At 59.2% G+C, this 16,085-nt stretch overlaps 1 protein-coding gene across 2 annotated transcripts in view; it reads right to left on the reverse strand.

Moving 5' to 3' along the window:
• COL4A2 (collagen type IV alpha 2 chain) overlaps positions 1 to 16,085 on the reverse strand; it is a 153,324-nt gene that overhangs the window by 57,543 nt on the left and 79,696 nt on the right. The window lies entirely within an intron of this gene.

A 16,085-nucleotide genomic window follows, 5' to 3' on the forward strand; every position in this document is an offset into this window, starting at 1 on the left:
CCCGCGGCCGGGCAGCTCCACCCGGGGGCAAAACTCAAAGCGGCTGAAGGCAAGACAGGAACCCGGACTTGCACCCTCGTGGTCACGGCGGCGTCTTCCACGCGGGGCGCGGAAGCCCAGCCATGGCGGGAGGACGAGGGATGAGCATGGATCGTCACGCACACGGCCGAGGGGCACGGGGCGCTCACCCTGCGCTTCGGCCCCGTCCCGTACCACCCACTCCTTCAGGAGGCGGCGCCCGGATGTGGGGGAAGCGGAGGGGACTTTCTCTGGGTGGACAAGGGGGAGATGAAGTCGGAGTTGGTGGGTGCGATCTACCCCAAAGCTGGGGACCCCCGCCTCCTCCAACGAAGGGGGGTTTTGGGAAGTCTCCTCAGAGCTCCCTCTAGGCCAGGGCGAGTTCTGGAGCCGGCAGGGTCTCTGGGTCCCTTGCACGTGTCCCAGAGGCTCCGGTCAAGGCAGAAACTGCCGAACACTCAGTCCGAGCACAAGCACCGTACACAGTGGCAAATCCAGGGTGTTCGACGTCTTTGAAGGACACTGTGAATGGGGGCCACAGCCCCTCACTTGTCCCCACCTCCTCGAGGACGGCTGTGCTGGACCGTGGGCAGCCTGACCTTGGACCCGCATGAATCCTAGGCTCACCCCAGTCTAGCACTCAGAGGCCTCCTCATGCTACCTCCGCTGTAAGTCTGGGGACAAAACAGACTTTGACTGGATCCTTATGGGTCCCCCGAGTGCTCAGCCCTGTTTTGTCTGCGGCCATTTGACAGTCACCATCTTGTGACGACACAGTCCGCCCCTAACCTTCCAAGGCCCCAGTCACGGGGAGGTGTGGAGCTCATCAGCACTGACCCCAGCAGCCTTTGCGGGATGAAGTGCTGATCACTCACACCATCACGGTGACTGTCTGTAAACTTCATGTCCGGCTGGGGAGGTCACTGGACCGGGCACCCCTGTCAACCAGAGCGGAAGGCGTGCGTCTCCGAGGTGAAAACCCACGTCCTCCTCGTGCGCTCGTTAACCTTTTCCTCGATTCCCTTGCTGGGAAGCGGGAGGGCGCCCTCATGTACTCACTTTCCTGCCATTGTCACTGGACTTCTCTTTAGCCTTTGTTTCTTGGGATGGGAAGTCTGGCTTTGGGAATAAAACCCGTCTTTCCTGCTGTCCCTGTGCAGTTCCCATAAAACCAGCCGTTTTAGAGTGGCTCCCAGCACATTCGCAGCGCTCTCTACCCACAGGCGCTGTCTGGTTCTAAAACATTTCCGCCACCCCAAAGACGACTCTGTACCCACCGAGCAGGCACTCCCGCTGCCCCCACTCCAGCGCCTGGTCCCCAGCTAGAGTGGCACCTGCTCTCGGTGTCGATGGGACCTGCCCTGTCTGGGAATATCCAGTATACAGAGTCCTAGGTCGGGGGGCGGTCTTTGGTGCCCGGCTTGCTCCCCTTCACAGCACCTTTCTGAGGCTCTCGTGTGGGAGCACCTCCCAGGGCTGCGTTCACGTCCATGGCTGAACAACATTCGGCGGACGGACGACCACCACTCGTCCACTCGTCCGTGATGGACACGGAGGGTGTCTGCCCCCAGGGGCTGCTGTGGACAGTGCCACGGGGGACACACATGCAGCTGTCTCTGTGAGCACCTGTTCTCTGCTCCTCGGGGCATAAACTCAGGAAGGGAACTGCTGGTCTTCTGGCAACTCTGTTCAACTTCTGGAGCCGCCGCCACGCCGTCCTCCACAGCGGCCGTGCCAGCGGCACTCCCAGCAGCAGGGTGTGAGGGCTCCAGATTTCTCCGCGTCCTTGTTGGCACTTGTTATTTTCTACGTTTTAAAATTCTAGCCATCACAGTGGGCGTGAAGACGGCGTCACTCCAAAGCCATGATGCGGCTTCTCAGAGATAGAGCGTTTCACCACTTCCATCCGGCTTCCGCCCTGGGGAAGGGCCAGGAAGAGTCTGGAGAGACTCTGAATTCGACCTTGGTCCTGGGGGACTGGACGCTCGCTCTCGCCCACAGGACACGCCCTGCGCGGCTGCGGCTAAACGGGCATTGACGTCAAGGTCAGGGACCTCGCTGTGCCTGTTTAAGTCGTCAGGCCCGAGAGCTCCCTGAGGACATCCTGCCTGCCAGGGCACCCCATGTGTTTATCAAGACCGGCCAGAATGACCAGGGAATGAAAAGGATCTTCCTTTCTGCTAATGACCATCAGCCCCCGCCCTTACTGGGAAAGTCGTGGTCAGAAGCCCTATTTCCCTGTCTTCCCTTCCTTTTGCTGGAGGTGATGTTAGAAATCACCCCAGAAAGAGGAGGACTCTCGTTTGAACAACTTTGTGCAAATCTCTAAAACTCCCGAGATTCTTGCAATCTACTTGATAAAAACATTTCCTCAAAACACTTGTTAAGAGCCAGCAGACACGGTGGAAAGGGGTGACGATGTGCTGCGACCCCCGCCCGCTCATCTGATTCACATCCGTGTGCTGCTTGCTGGGAAACAGGACGAAGATGCGTGCCATTTAATGAGGTATCGTTGGGATTCAGACCTGTTGAGGCCTTAGACAACTGCTGATCTCACTTTACCCCCACGCCAAACGTATGGCCGGCCACCGCCCCCGCTTGAGACCAGACCACAGGGGCTCAGGAGGGTCCGACACAAAGAGCCCAGAGTCACACGGCCAGGTCTGGGAGCAGGTGATCCCTGCGTCATCCAGCTGCCACGATGCACTGCGAGAGGCACCAGCACCTCCGGGGACCGTGAGACATGCAGGGTCCCAGGCCCAGCCAGACCGTCCGGGGCTGCGGGGACCATGACCCCCAGGAGGTCACTCTGTGCGGTCACGTGTGTGGATCACTGCCAGACACTCTCCTTATTCTGACATTCCTACAGGGGACTGGTATTTTTTAATACGTCTCAAGCGTGAAGTTGGATCTTAGAAGAAAAGTTGAACCTCCTGCATCAGGCAGAGGAAAATGTCCCATTTTTGTGTTAAGGACTCCTTCCAATGCAATGTTCTCGGTTTCATGCTTCGGGGCTCTCTGCCACAGGCCAGAATAAACACGGGCCCCGGGGAGGATGGGGGGCTGCTCCCTGCCGCCCCCTTCTTGAAACCCCTACGGGAGTATGTGTGGGATCCGGGGTCAGCCTGGAAGCCAAAGTCTGCAGAGCCGGCGAGAATGAGTCCAGACTTGAATCCGCATTGCTTAAATACCACGGCTGCGGCCGGGAGGCCCTTCAAGCCCTGAGACACTTACGAAGCTTTCCTGTATGGGGTTTCACTCCTGAGAAAAGGTACAACGTCCTCAGCCACGGGGACAGGTGGGACGGCTCGGGACAGACGGACCGCGGGGGGCCCGTGGGGCCTCCCACGCTCACGAACCCCAGGGGGTGCCTGCTTCCGTCCATGGCTCACGAGCCTTCCTGTTCCCGGTGGCGAGGAGGGTGAAAAGAGCTCCCTTCATCAGGGATGGACAAAGGAACGTTTCCAAGAATAAAACTGCTTCCCTGCACATCAGGATTTGAAATTTACAGTATTTTCCTGATGGCCCAAGAATAAACTCTTCAGGACTTATGGGCCAACATGTGAATACTAGGAAATCCCTTCTCTTTCTGAAGTCGGCTCTTCCTGCCTCGCCTTTTATGGGCAGCGGCCCCCACAGACACCCCACATCCTCTCCAGTCCCCTGGGCGGCCCTCCCGTCCTCGGCTGTTGGCAGTGCGTCCCAGGCCTTCCCGGCCCTTCCGATGCTGCCCTTCTCGGACACCCTCTGGGGATTCTAGCCCAAGGCCCAGCTCATTAGAAAATACGTAAAACAGCCCAGAAGCTGGGAACGAATACTTCTGTAGGATCCAAAAAACTAACTCCTTCCCTAAAACTTAGAATGAGTCCCTGTTCTCAGGGGTAATCATGATCACTTGTGAGCAGCTGTTTGAGGCCCCAGCAGGATGGATGAACACATAACCCAAGCCGATGGTAATGCGGAAGTATTTGCACAGTCCCTAACCTCTACAACCAGCTAAGAATGGGCAGCTGCCTAATCCACGCAAAGCACACAGAGCTCATGTTAAATCTGCCCCCTTTCGTCTATAGCTTCTTATTTTATATAAGAGAACACCAGCCCTGCCCCGAGTGCTATTCCAAATTAAGGATCCCACCTATTTGGAGTAGAATTATATCGGCCCTGGAATTCCTGCTCTCCAGAATTATTTGGCACAGATCGTAGCAGTAGCATCTATGCGAAGGGAACGCATCAGCACGAGGGGAAACAGACCCTGACCCTTGCTCCATGTACAAGCGTGTGGTTGATATGGGTGGTAGGCTTGAACCTAAGAGCTAAAACCCTTCTGTTTCTAAAGGACAACACAGGGAAGAGTCTTCATGACTTCGGGTTAGGCAAACATTTCTAGATGTGACACAAAGATCATGAACCACATAAGAAAAACGTTGAAACTCCTGAAAGGTCTGATCTTAAAGATACTGTCAAAGAAAAAGGAGCAGGCGGCAGGCACGGGACGTATTTCTGATAAATGATTTTTATCCAGAATACAGATAGGATGCCCAGACATCAAGAGTCAGAGACACCCCAAATGAGATCTGAACAGATGCTTGCTCACAGGAGGGGAGCAGATGGAAACCAGGCGCACGGAAGCCAGTCTGTGCCGCTGGCCACTGACGAGGTTCCCAGTAAGGATGCCGGCCGCCCTGGGGCAGTGAGTCCCACAGGCAGACTGACCCTGGGTCCTGGGGAGGCTGCAGAGAGCCCCGCTGGTGTGGATGCAGAATGAGGCAGCCTCTCCGGAAATGTGTGGCCATTTCTTATAAAGTCAAACGTGTGCTCACCGTAAGACCTGTCGGTAAATGTTCACAGTGGCTCGATTTATTTTAGCTAAACCCCAGAAACCAATCTGAATGTCCAATGGCCGACAGGGGGGCCACCTGGTGCGTTCACACAGTGGGACACCGCTTAGCCTTTTTCCTAAGAAGGCAAAACCGGGCACAGGGGACAGAGCAGTGGTGGCGGGGGGTGGAACAGACCTGGTTTACACCACGACTCGGGTGGTTGCTACACCTGTACTCATCTGTCCGTATTCACTGAGTTGCACAAGAAAGCTGTCTGGATAAAAGCAGCCTAAAAACAAAGGAACACACAGAAAAAGTCTTGTCCAAAGGCAGAGTTTCCAGAAGACGAGGCCTGAGGTCCACAGGTATATTGCATTTGACCGAGTCCTCCTGGCACGTCCTTGTATGAGTGACTTTATGAGACAGATAATGTTCCATAAAGGAAGAAGAGCGAAGACTTTAAAAATGTCTTATTAAAAAACACGAAGCCCCGAGCTTTTTAAAAATGTCTGCCAGGGAAATGAAAAACCTCAAACCGAAAAACAAAGCCACAGAAACGGAGGCCTCATCTGGAGCCCGGCCTGTGAGGCGTGAGGCGGACAGGAAGGGGAGCCGTCCCGTGCTCAGGCCACCAGGGCACAGAGCCCGACCGGGTCCGGACCGACCCAGGTTCAGGAACCAAAGACAGCTCCAGGGTGTCCCTGGCCCTCAGGAGGCTCCGTCTTCATAGAGATCAGAACCAGACGGGTCACCTGTGCTTGTGAGACGCTGCTCTACACCTTACCCCAAATGATCTGACTTGGACGGACTCACGCCGCAGGAGGGAAGCAGTGGGTCCCCTTGTTTCCTGCCCCCAGCAGCGGGACGTCTGGAAACGCTGCTCCTTCTGCAAACAGGCAGCTCGTGGGCCATCGCGCCCAACGGCATCTGCCCCAGCGCAAGGCCAGACTTTTACAGTCTGGATGGGATTCTGCCTGGCGTGTGCTAGAGACGCTGATCTTCTGGGAAAGCCTACGCTGGCCCCCAGCGATAAATACATTTCATTCATCGAAACAGGGTCGTTTGCCCAACACACTGACGTGACTTCCCAAGGCTCCTGTCCTCCGAGAAGACTCGGACTGGGGTGTGGATGAGCGAGGGCCCCGGCGAGCACAGACGGCGGCAGAGAAGGGGCTGGAAGGCGGACTCTGGGCCCGTGGCCTCCCGCGGCCAGGAGACGCTCTCACTGAGTGCTGCAGCACAGAACACAGTGCCAGTGCCCACAACGTCCCCATCCAGCGGCCTTCCCGGCCTCACGAGTTCGCAACACCAGGGCTCCCGTCTACACGTACGTATCCGGACGCGACAGTCAGAATACGCGGCGATCCGGGAGTGAACACCAAATCCCGCGACCACAGGTGACGGCCGCCCCCATGCACGGCCTCGGCGGCAGACCCTTCACTGCCACGTGTCACCTGGCCTGGCGGTCCCTCGCTGGTCTCCCGCGACCAACCTCCTAGGTCTCGCTTGAGGGTGACGGGCCTCGCGGAAGGCCCTGCGAGCTTCTGTCCACCCTGCGACTGGGAACAGTCCCGGGCGCTGCCTGCAGACAGGGCAGCCGCGGCAAGGACCCGTGTGCGGGGCTCCAGGTGCCGGCCTCCCCACCCCAGTGACCGCCCCGGTGACCGCCCCGGAGGGAGGGCGTGCCGAGCGGCTTTCTGGTGTCCGGTGCCCAGTCCAGGATTGGAACCCGCAGCTGCAGCCACTCTGCATTTAGACAAAACACACTCCCGTGAAAGAAAACGGTTCTTGAGGCTGAGCCTGTCTGACATGAAAAAAATCTGGCCAACAAAGGGAAAAAGGTTAAGAGAAAGGGGGGGTTTCAGCGTGGCTGTGGAGCACAGATTGTTTTTTTCCTGTTCATCCTTACTTGAAATGTTCCCGATTAGGGCAAATTTGAGACAGAGCCACACGCTTTCTGTCAGCGGAAGAGGGGCTGCCTCCCCTTCCTCCTGCTCCTCCTTCCCCGGCTTCAGCCTACTGGTCTGTTTTCTGTCCTCATGAAAGCGATTTCCCATTTCCTTTCTGAAAGACTCTGCTTCTACGTTTAAGGATGACCTGTGGCTCCGGGGCAAGGCCGTGTGGGTCCTGCGGCCCCTGCGGGCTCAGTTCCGTCTCTTCCAGAACATCGAGCAGGTTCGTGGGGCCCCATGTCCTGCGAGCCCGGCTTCTCCCACCCACACAATGTGCTGGTGGCTCGCCCGTCCTGCTGCGGGTATGCACGTGGCTCCCTCCGGTCACCGAGGGGCGTTCTGTGCCAGACCACGACCATGACGTGTTCCCCTGTCCCCTCGCTGCAGGATCTCAGAACTGCCCCTGGTTTTGGTGCACGGGGACTGGGCTCCTATAAATACTCAGGAATGGTGTCTCCACGGGGACACGTTTTTGTCAATTCCCAAGGATGGGATTACCGGGTCAGATCGACCAGCAAGTAGCAGAAACTGTCTTCCCGACTGGCCGGAACACTCCGGTGGCGCGGCTCAGACGCAGGGACTCTGAGGGGTAACGTGCGGCTGGTGGCTGGCCTCAAACCTCCGCGGGGATGGGGAAAATGTTCCTACTGCGCGGAGACTCCAGAGAAGCTCAGCTCCACACGTGTCCCCTGGGGCATGGATTTAATTCTATTTTGGGTAAAAGAATGTTCCCTTCTCTGATACTGTACGAAGTGCCTGTCGGCCTTCGTGGTCCGGGAGCATCGGCCTCACCTTCTAGAAGACTCTACTGGGCAGGGACAGTCATTTCCGAATAGAGCAGCATCACGTCACGTTTCAGCCGTGCCCGTCTCTTCCCCCGCCTGCTTTCGGAGGCTTCTCCGAGTATCTGACTTGCAAGGCCCTGGCGGGAGCACTGGGGGCCGGTCCTCAGCCCTCACCACCTACACTGGAGCTCGCCAGCCAGGTGGGTGCTCCAGCTGCCCCAGACCCACTGCCCTCAGGATCCCGGGTGACGTGGGTTTCCTTTGGAGCCGGAGAAAATCACCCCAGGATGGGTCTCGGCCCCAGGACGGGTCTTGGCTGGCTGCCAAAGCATCAATGAAGGGAAGTCTCACACCTCAAAAAGCTCTGGTCCAGCAGTTCTGGGGTGAGGGGAAAGGCCTGGAAGCCCTTGCTCTTGACAAGGTCCCCGAGACCACGCGGACGCATCGCCGGGTTTGGGAGCTGGGGGACAAATCTCATCTCAGGACGGGAATGGGCGCAGTTTGGGGAGGCAAAAGGTCTTACCCGCAGCTCCGTGGACCCTCTGCCCAGGACCACTTCACGGCGTCCTTCTGATGGTGACCCCCGTGCTCGTTCGGCCATGGAGGACCCCCACCACCCAGCCTCTCTCCCGCGGTTGGCTGTGGCTGGGGGACCCCCGCTCTCATTTTAAAACCCAAGGGTGGCTCCCTCGGCCCCAGCAGAGAGGACTGTGTGGACCTTCAAGGTGGATGCGACCTGGAGCCCCGCACGCCTCCCTGAGGCCCGGTAGGCCCAGAAGCCAGCGGCTTCCTCCAACTGGTCACGTGTGTCCCACGGGCGGGGCTCCTGCGTGAGGAGCTGTGCAGGACACACTCCCTGCCAAGGGGCATGACCAACATTCCCAGCACCAACACCCTTTACCCACGGGTGCTCGGACGAGATCTACCTTCAGACCCCATTGTGACCGTTAGGAGGAGTTCATGATTTCTGGGGCACTACCGATGCCCAGCGTCAGGAGGTGACACAGTGGGGGGGGGGGGCTCGCATGCTTGGGTTCTGTCTGCTGGGGACCCCATGGGGTCACCTCTGACGTCAGATCCCTGCCTCACTCCACAGCGGCCCCACAGGATTGCTGAGTGTGGGTCCCGGTGGGTGAGCTGGCTCTACCTGTCCATCGGGTCAGAGAGCCCGCTTCCCGAGAGACCCTCCAGACTTTTGGAAGGAGCCCCGGTCCTACCAGAACTGTAGGATCGGATAAAGAAGAACCATCTGTTAAAGTCAAGAGCCGGGAAGCAGGGCCAGGGCTCTGGAACGCCAGGGCTCCCTCCTCCAGGGATCCCGTTCCCGTAATATCTGCACCAAGCCGTTTGAGGATAGCAGTGGGTGATGCACAAACACGCTCCAACTGCTCAGCACAGAAACGGTGACTCAAGGGTAAAGGTGACGGAGGACAGGGCTGAGTTTGCCAACACGGGTCTGTGAAAAGCTGTAAAAGGAAGAGTTTTCAACGCTTCCTGAACGTTTCTGTTTTAGGATAAAAACTGAACTCTCCATCCACAGAAGACACAGTCTCAAGGCCTTTTACAGTCCTGGGGCGGAGGGAGGCGGGCGGGAACGCCTTGCAGTTCCCGCGGCCGACGCCGGGTGGCAGTGAGCCGCAGGCCCCGCCCGCCCGACCGAGTTGCTGCGTCCCAGATTTGGAGACGGGTTTGGGTTACCATGACCCCCTCCCTGGAACAGAGGGCAGCTCCCTCATCTGTCACGGCGCGCGAACCTCCCATGGGGAACATTCTAATGAAAATTTTCACGGCAGGATTCCAACGGTGTCTACAGAGCCCGTCACATTCCGCTCTTCTCTTCCCGGGACGGCTGGGCTAACAGTAACTCATTATTTCGTAATTCCTTCCCCGCGGGCTTGCCCAGAGGAAGGTGCTCGAAGTTGGTGCAGACCTGGGAGGACCCGGGGGCAGAGCTCCCTGTGTGGGCCCGAGTCAGGACAGCAGCCCACGTTTCCAGAGCAAAGAGCATCAACGGTGGGGAGACCCCGGCAATGGGGTTCAATGCCTGCAACGCCTCTGTGGGGCACGTACTGTTCCCACATCTATTCTGGGGGCTGGAGGCTGGGGGCTGCAGGCCGACGGGCGGAAGCATCAGGACACCTGCGGGGTGGGGGTGCGGAACAGACGGATCCCGTGCCTGCATGGTCTCTGCGTCCAGGGACATTCCAAGTCCGCTGCTGGGGGCAGACCACGCCCGCGGACTTCTCAATGGGTGAAGAGGGTCTTTGTGGCCAGGAAGACTGGCTGACCTCCTGGAGCCCGAGCCAGGACAGCAGGCCACATACCGCCACCACCATTTCTGCCGATGGCCGGGCTCCCCCAGGGCGGGGGAGACCGTGGCAGGGCTGGTGGCTACTTGGTTGGGAACCAAGTGCGAAGGTGTGACCGTGCTTCCGGCCGGATGTTGCAGAGACCTCAGGAGAGAGGATGGTAGCCATCTCCGAGAGCAAGCATGAGAGAAAGGCAGCCCTCGAAGACGGGCGAGGTGCTGGAGGGGACGCGGGCAGGGGCTCCAAACCGGCGGCATCCGGAAACAGAGGGCCCTGACGTCAGCACCAGAGGCAGAAGTCTACACACAGTGGGCGGCGGCTTCCACGTTCCCTAACCCCACGGGTCTGTGCACGCCTGCAGCGGTCCACCAACGGCCGGGTTACTCGTGTGGGCGCTGGAAGACCCCGCGGGACGTCAGAAGCTCCGTGGGGACCCAGACACACCTCTGTCTGTGGACATGTGGAATGACAAGCCTGGGAACAGCTCCCAGAGAAAGACGTCACCTGCTTCGGGGCCTGAGCCATCCGGGCCAGGTCACGTGGCTAGCGGTGGGGCACGGCCAGGCGATGCGAGTGCACCAACTTCTCACCCTGCAGGCCGCCCCTGAGCCGCGTGCCGGGGAAGGTTCGATGGCAGACAATAAAGCAACCCGAAGTTCAGCCTGCCTGCCTTCCTTACATCTTTAAAAGTATCGGGTATTTTAGTGCTCGCTTCGGCAGCACATATACTAAAAAAAGTATTGGGTATTTTGGAAATGGCTCTACAAAGTGTCTTTGCCAAGATGTTATCAGCAATAACCCCTTGTGCCCCTATCAGGATTCTGGAGCTCCTGGCCCGTCAGAGCCACGGGACGGCACCTGCCCCTGCCGCAGGGTGCTTGCCTGAGCCCAAGGTCAGAGCCCGCGGCGCTCAGTCCTGCCATCCCGGGGCTGGTGCTCACGGCGTGTGGGACGCTGCCGATGGCCATCGGGACCTCCTGGACTGCCCGGCCTACAGTGTTATTTGGACGGACATTGAACACACATCCGCAATTAAAACAAAGAACAACAAACCACGAGAAACGGATCTTTTTTCAGTCTGGTGGAAAGATAATGGATGGCTCATTTGTCCCGACACAAAACCCAGGGTCCGGGGCAGGAGGAAACCAAATGACATTCACAGCCATTCCAGAGATGTGACTCAGCCGGTGCTCTGCTCTCAGGACACGGGCCAACGGCCTCCAGAATGTTCATTCTTTTCAAAGGCATTTGTTAAAAAAGAAAAAAAAAAAAGCAACTTTCCTCCACAAAATGGAGGGCGACAATGCAATGCAGCTCCATATTCAAGGACACTGCTTGCCTGGGCTGTGATCTCAGGGCGTCCCGGACGACCCGCGAGGCGGCACATGCTCACAGAAGAAGCAGGGAGCAGTTTTGGGGACACGCACTCTACGGCCCTAGAGGACGTGTGATCAACACGGCGAGTTCCTGCTGTCTTTGGGGGTCAGAACACTTGCGCTGCGGCCCATGCACTGCTCGGCTGGGGGCCGGCATCTTCGTGAGATCCCCCAGGAAGCCTGGCCCTTCCATCCCGGGGAGTGGCTCCCCTGTCCCATTGTCCACTGTCGTCGCGGCCTCTGGGTCGGCCCTGCTCTGCGTGTGGTGTGAAGCAGGTGTGGCGACACGGCGGGAGGGGCTGGAGGCTTCCCTCTGCACCCCTGCACAGCCCCTCACGCCGGAGCCTGCCTGTGGGCCGCTGGGGGCCCGGACAGAGATGAAGCCGCCTGGGGTCCCTGTGGGGGGTTCCCAGCTGCCCTGACCTCGCCCCTCAGAGTGTGGCTTCGTCACTCTGGGAAGCGTCACGATTGTCAGAAGCTTTCCCGAGCCCAGCAGAACCCGGACGCGTTCCACGGCGCCGTCCGGTATCCCGCTCATGCCGCGAACCCATGCGAGCTGCTTTGTGCCTGGTCCCCAGGCGCCTGGAGGGACGCAGAGGCATGAAGGCTCCCGCGGCCTCCCACGGCCTTCCAAGTCTTTGCCTGTCGTGGACGTCAGCTCTTGCCGGGGTCTCTCTGCACCCTGACCTTCCTTGTGTGCCTCCTTTCCTGGTTCCCATCCTCTAGAGCACCGGGCTCTGCCAGGACCCCTCCTTTCGTCTTGGTCCAGGTGGGGACGCCGGTCCACTCTCCGTGCGTCAGGGCGCCTGGGAGGTCGTGGCTCCCACCCCACTGCCTACAGACCCGCGGATGCTCCAGACCCAGCCCTGCTCCCGGCAAGAGGCCCAGGACGCACGCGTCCGTTCCCCTTCCCTGCCCGCCTCAGCTCACAGCGACGCATCTGACCAGGTGTCACTGCATCTAGGACGGGTCGGTGGGGACACTGCCGGGGTCTCTCTTCATGCCGCTCCCCGTCCGCCCACGACAAGTGTGGCACTCTGGCCTTGCGTGGCCGTGCGGCGTCACCCCCACCCCGCGTCGCGGAGGGCGGGGCTCCCTTCTCCTCTGTCCGTGCTGGTCTCTTCGCCCCTCCAGGACCGGCGGGCGTTCTCCTCCGGGATGGTGCTTGCTCCTTTCTTCTGGTGAAACCAGACGCCGCTCCTCTGTGGTCACACCGGCCTTCTCCTGCAGTTGTCATCTGTGTGCTTGTCACTGTGTGTGTGTCCAGCCTGTCCCCGAGCCCTGTGCTCCTGTGGGCCGGGAGGGGGGCCCGGCCACCCGCGTCTGGTTCACAGGAAGACAGTCCGTGTTTCTGGAGAAGCCCTGCCTCACGGCCCCACTGCCCTCCACTGCACCCGCTCTGGGCTGAGGAGGACCCGCCGCCTGGTGCGCTCGGGCCGCGGCAGCCTCCTGGGAGCCGCCATCCTAGACCAGTGCCAGCTCCTAAGGGCTTAGCAGAAGCTGCCCAAGGCTCCAGCCCTCCTGGGCCTCTCTGCGAGCAAGACGACCTCCAGCAGTCCACTGACTGCGAGGGGCTCTGTCCTAGATGGAGCTCGGAGTGCTGCTACAGGGAGAGAGGAGTGCACCCAGAGAGGACACTCGTGAGAGGAACAAGCCAGCATGATGGGAAGTCAACCTGCAGCCGTGCAGGGTGGATGCCAGCCTGGGTTATTAGGAAGTGACAGAGCCACCACGTGTTTAGAGGTCCGTCACTGGATGGCCACACCGTACGCACTTCCCCTGTAATTTAACCCTGCCCGGAACGGGCCCCGAGAGGGACCTGGTCTCCCATTAGAGCAGGTCCTGCAACCGCGGGACTGTGTGCAGCAGATCAACTCTGCTGTGTGCAGACCACCTCCGCTGTGTGCAGACCACCTCCGCTGTCCACAGATAACGTCCGCTGTCCAGACAGCTCTACTATCCACAGACCACCTCCACTGTCCAGAGACCACCTCCATTGTCCAGAGACCACCTCCATTGTCCAGAGACCAACTCTACTGTCCAGAGACCACCTCCGCTGTCTGCAGACCGCCTCTGCTGCCTACCACTGTGTCCCTGGCTCCTGAAGCCCGATAGCATGGCTGTCCTTGACCTGCCCTCCTGAGTACCTGCCACATGCCTGGTGGACACACAGCTTCTTCCCACTCCCATGCAGATGGAGGAAGCACGCGGCCCACGCGGTTGAGGCAGCAGCTTCTGCCTGCACTTGCCCTGTTCTCTGATGTCAGACGCGCCGCTGGTGACGAGTGATCCCTCTGCCCGACAGCTGGGAGCTCTGGTTCATGCTGTCACTCAGTGACTAGCTGCTCAGGTGGGCAGTGATTTCTCTGGGTCAAATGTTCCCCCTGTCAAGCAAAGCAGTGGCACGTTCTCAGAAGCCCCCATCTGGCAAACCAGGAGGGATTTTAGGAGACAGAGGCCGGTGTGGCTTTTCCCTCTGACAGTGATTTACTGGAAAATGGTCTCCAGGACGAACGAATTTCCCTGTCTTCAGCAGCTTTACAGCTCACCCTCCCAAGCTCATGGCCATGACCACAAAAAGGCAAGGAGTCGGCCCATGCTTGCTTCTGGGTTCTCGGGGACACAGTGATGGGCATGGAGGCCAAAGGCCACCGGCGGACAGGCAGAGGCATCCATCTCTCTCCCCTCCTAAAAATCTCTGTGGGAGGGGCGCCTGCGTGGCTCAGTGGATGGGCCTCTGCCTTCAGCTCAGGTCATGATCCCGGGGTCCCAGAATCAAGTCCCGTGTCGGGTTCCCTGCTGAGCAGGGAGTCTGCTTCTCCCTCTTCCCCGGCTCGGGCTCTCTCTCTCTTTCTCCAATAAATAAGTAAAATATTAAAAATCCCCAGAAACCAAAAACCAAGTGGGAAAAGTGAGGTGACTGCAAATGGTCTAAAACAATTCAAGTGGAACTTGTGAAATCTAGTTCCTGTTGCCACGTCTGAACAAAGAGGGCGTCGCCCACCTGCCGGCCCGCGGAGAGCGCGGAGCAGGTGCGTGCGCCGGGAATCCTGCCAGGCACCGCCGAGCAGGCGTCGCCGGACACACACGAGGCCCCAGCATCCCCCTCCCCGGTCCTCGAGTGGCTGCGTCACCCGCCCCTCCCTCCCGGGCACCTCGGAGCTCCCGCGCACGGATGGCCTGCTGGGCCCTGAGCAAGGTCCATCTTCCAAGCACAACCCGCCGCCTGATCGCAGAGACGGGCGCCGCTCTTGCATTTTACAGGAACTGTATAATCCCTCCAGTCCACACCTCCTGCCGGCTCCCCCACCCCCTTCTCAATCCCCTGCTTTAAGAACGGGCCGGACTCCAGCCTTCCTCCCGAGGCGCCGGTCCCTGCGGACTGGTCCTCCTCCATGGCTCGCCTTCCTCCTCTGCTCCTTCAAAGGAACCGAGCCTCAGGCCTCCACCCCGGCCCGGCTCTTCTTTCCGCGGGCGAGCCCATCCGGGGCCTGTCCGTGGGATGTCACCTGCGGTGTCACCACCCCCCCCAGGGCGTGCTGGCGGCTCCTGACTTCTGGGCGAGGAAAGCATCCTGCCGTCTACCCGGCTAGGTACGCCCCTGCGCAGCTGCACAGCTGCATCTCCTTCCCTCACCACAGCCCTGCCCGTGGCTTGCTGAGCTGGTCAATGTGAGAACAGACGGACTTGCATGAGTCTGCCGTGTTCCCGGGAGAGCAGAACCTTCCGCTACGAGTCAGACTCAAGGAGCTCCCCTGGCCCAGAGAGTCTGCCTTACGGAGGTAATGGCATTAAATAAGAGAGAAATCCAAGTACATCGTTACTAGGTGTTCGCTGCCTTATCCTTTGCTGCTTTGAACAGTAACTGATTCACAGAGACACAGTTCAAGGGCTTTCAGGCCAAGAGACCCTCAGAGGGTGAGGGGCTAGGAGCGGAGAGAGCCCGCGTCGGGTCAGAGAGCTGACACGTCGAGGTCTGGGCCGCTCGGAACCGGAGCTGCTTAGAAAGCAACCGAGCCGAGCGCGTTCCTGAAACAGCAGGCGGCCCTTGAAGACGCTGGGTTAGAAACTGGATGGGTCTCGTGCGGCTCCCACGGGCAGGCGGACACGCCAGCGACCGCCCCGTCTCCTCCACACACGTCCAGCCGGGCCCTTGGAGTTCACACCTTCGCCAAATGGCACAGGCCGGACGGTTCTCGTTACCGCGGTTTACGCTGCTTTTCGTTGTGAAGGGGAGGGAGGGGTCCTACTCCGGTGAGTCGGTCTGGGTCCTTCGAGCAAGGCCCGCACCCGCACGAAACACGGCCCCATCAGCCTCACGTCCAGCCTCGGGCTGAGTCTGACTGTTTCTACCCGAGGACCTGCTCTCTCCTCTCCCTCCGCCCAGACTAACAGGGTCAGCTGGACTCTACGGACGGAACAAACAAACGCAAACACGTTTACAATAAAAAGCAAAACCAAAGTATGGGGATGGGACCGCTGTTACAAAACCGAGCGCTGCCAACCCGCCCCATGGTTGGGACAGAAGCTGGAGCTGCGTGGGTGTGTTCTCAAGGTCTCAGAAAAATTCAGGAAGCCCGGCAGATGTTTTCTGTTAAGAGGCATTGGAAGCCCCAAGAGCTACATCTTTTTTTTTTTTTCTCTTAAAATTTAAGTTTATTTGTGAGACTATGTTTTTCCCCCTAAGTCGTTCTCTGCTAAAACTTCCAAATAGGAATGCTGGCCAAAGTGTGGAAGCCCTCAGGCTTCAGGGGGCCACTCCCTGTGTGCGCCCGTGAACATGAGAATCCTACAGGAGGCAGAGATCTTGGTTGATCATCGGAAA

This window comes from Mustela lutreola, chromosome 13 (genome assembly GCF_030435805.1).
Source record: "Mustela lutreola isolate mMusLut2 chromosome 13, mMusLut2.pri, whole genome shotgun sequence".
NCBI lineage: Eukaryota > Metazoa > Chordata > Mammalia > Carnivora > Mustelidae > Mustela > Mustela lutreola.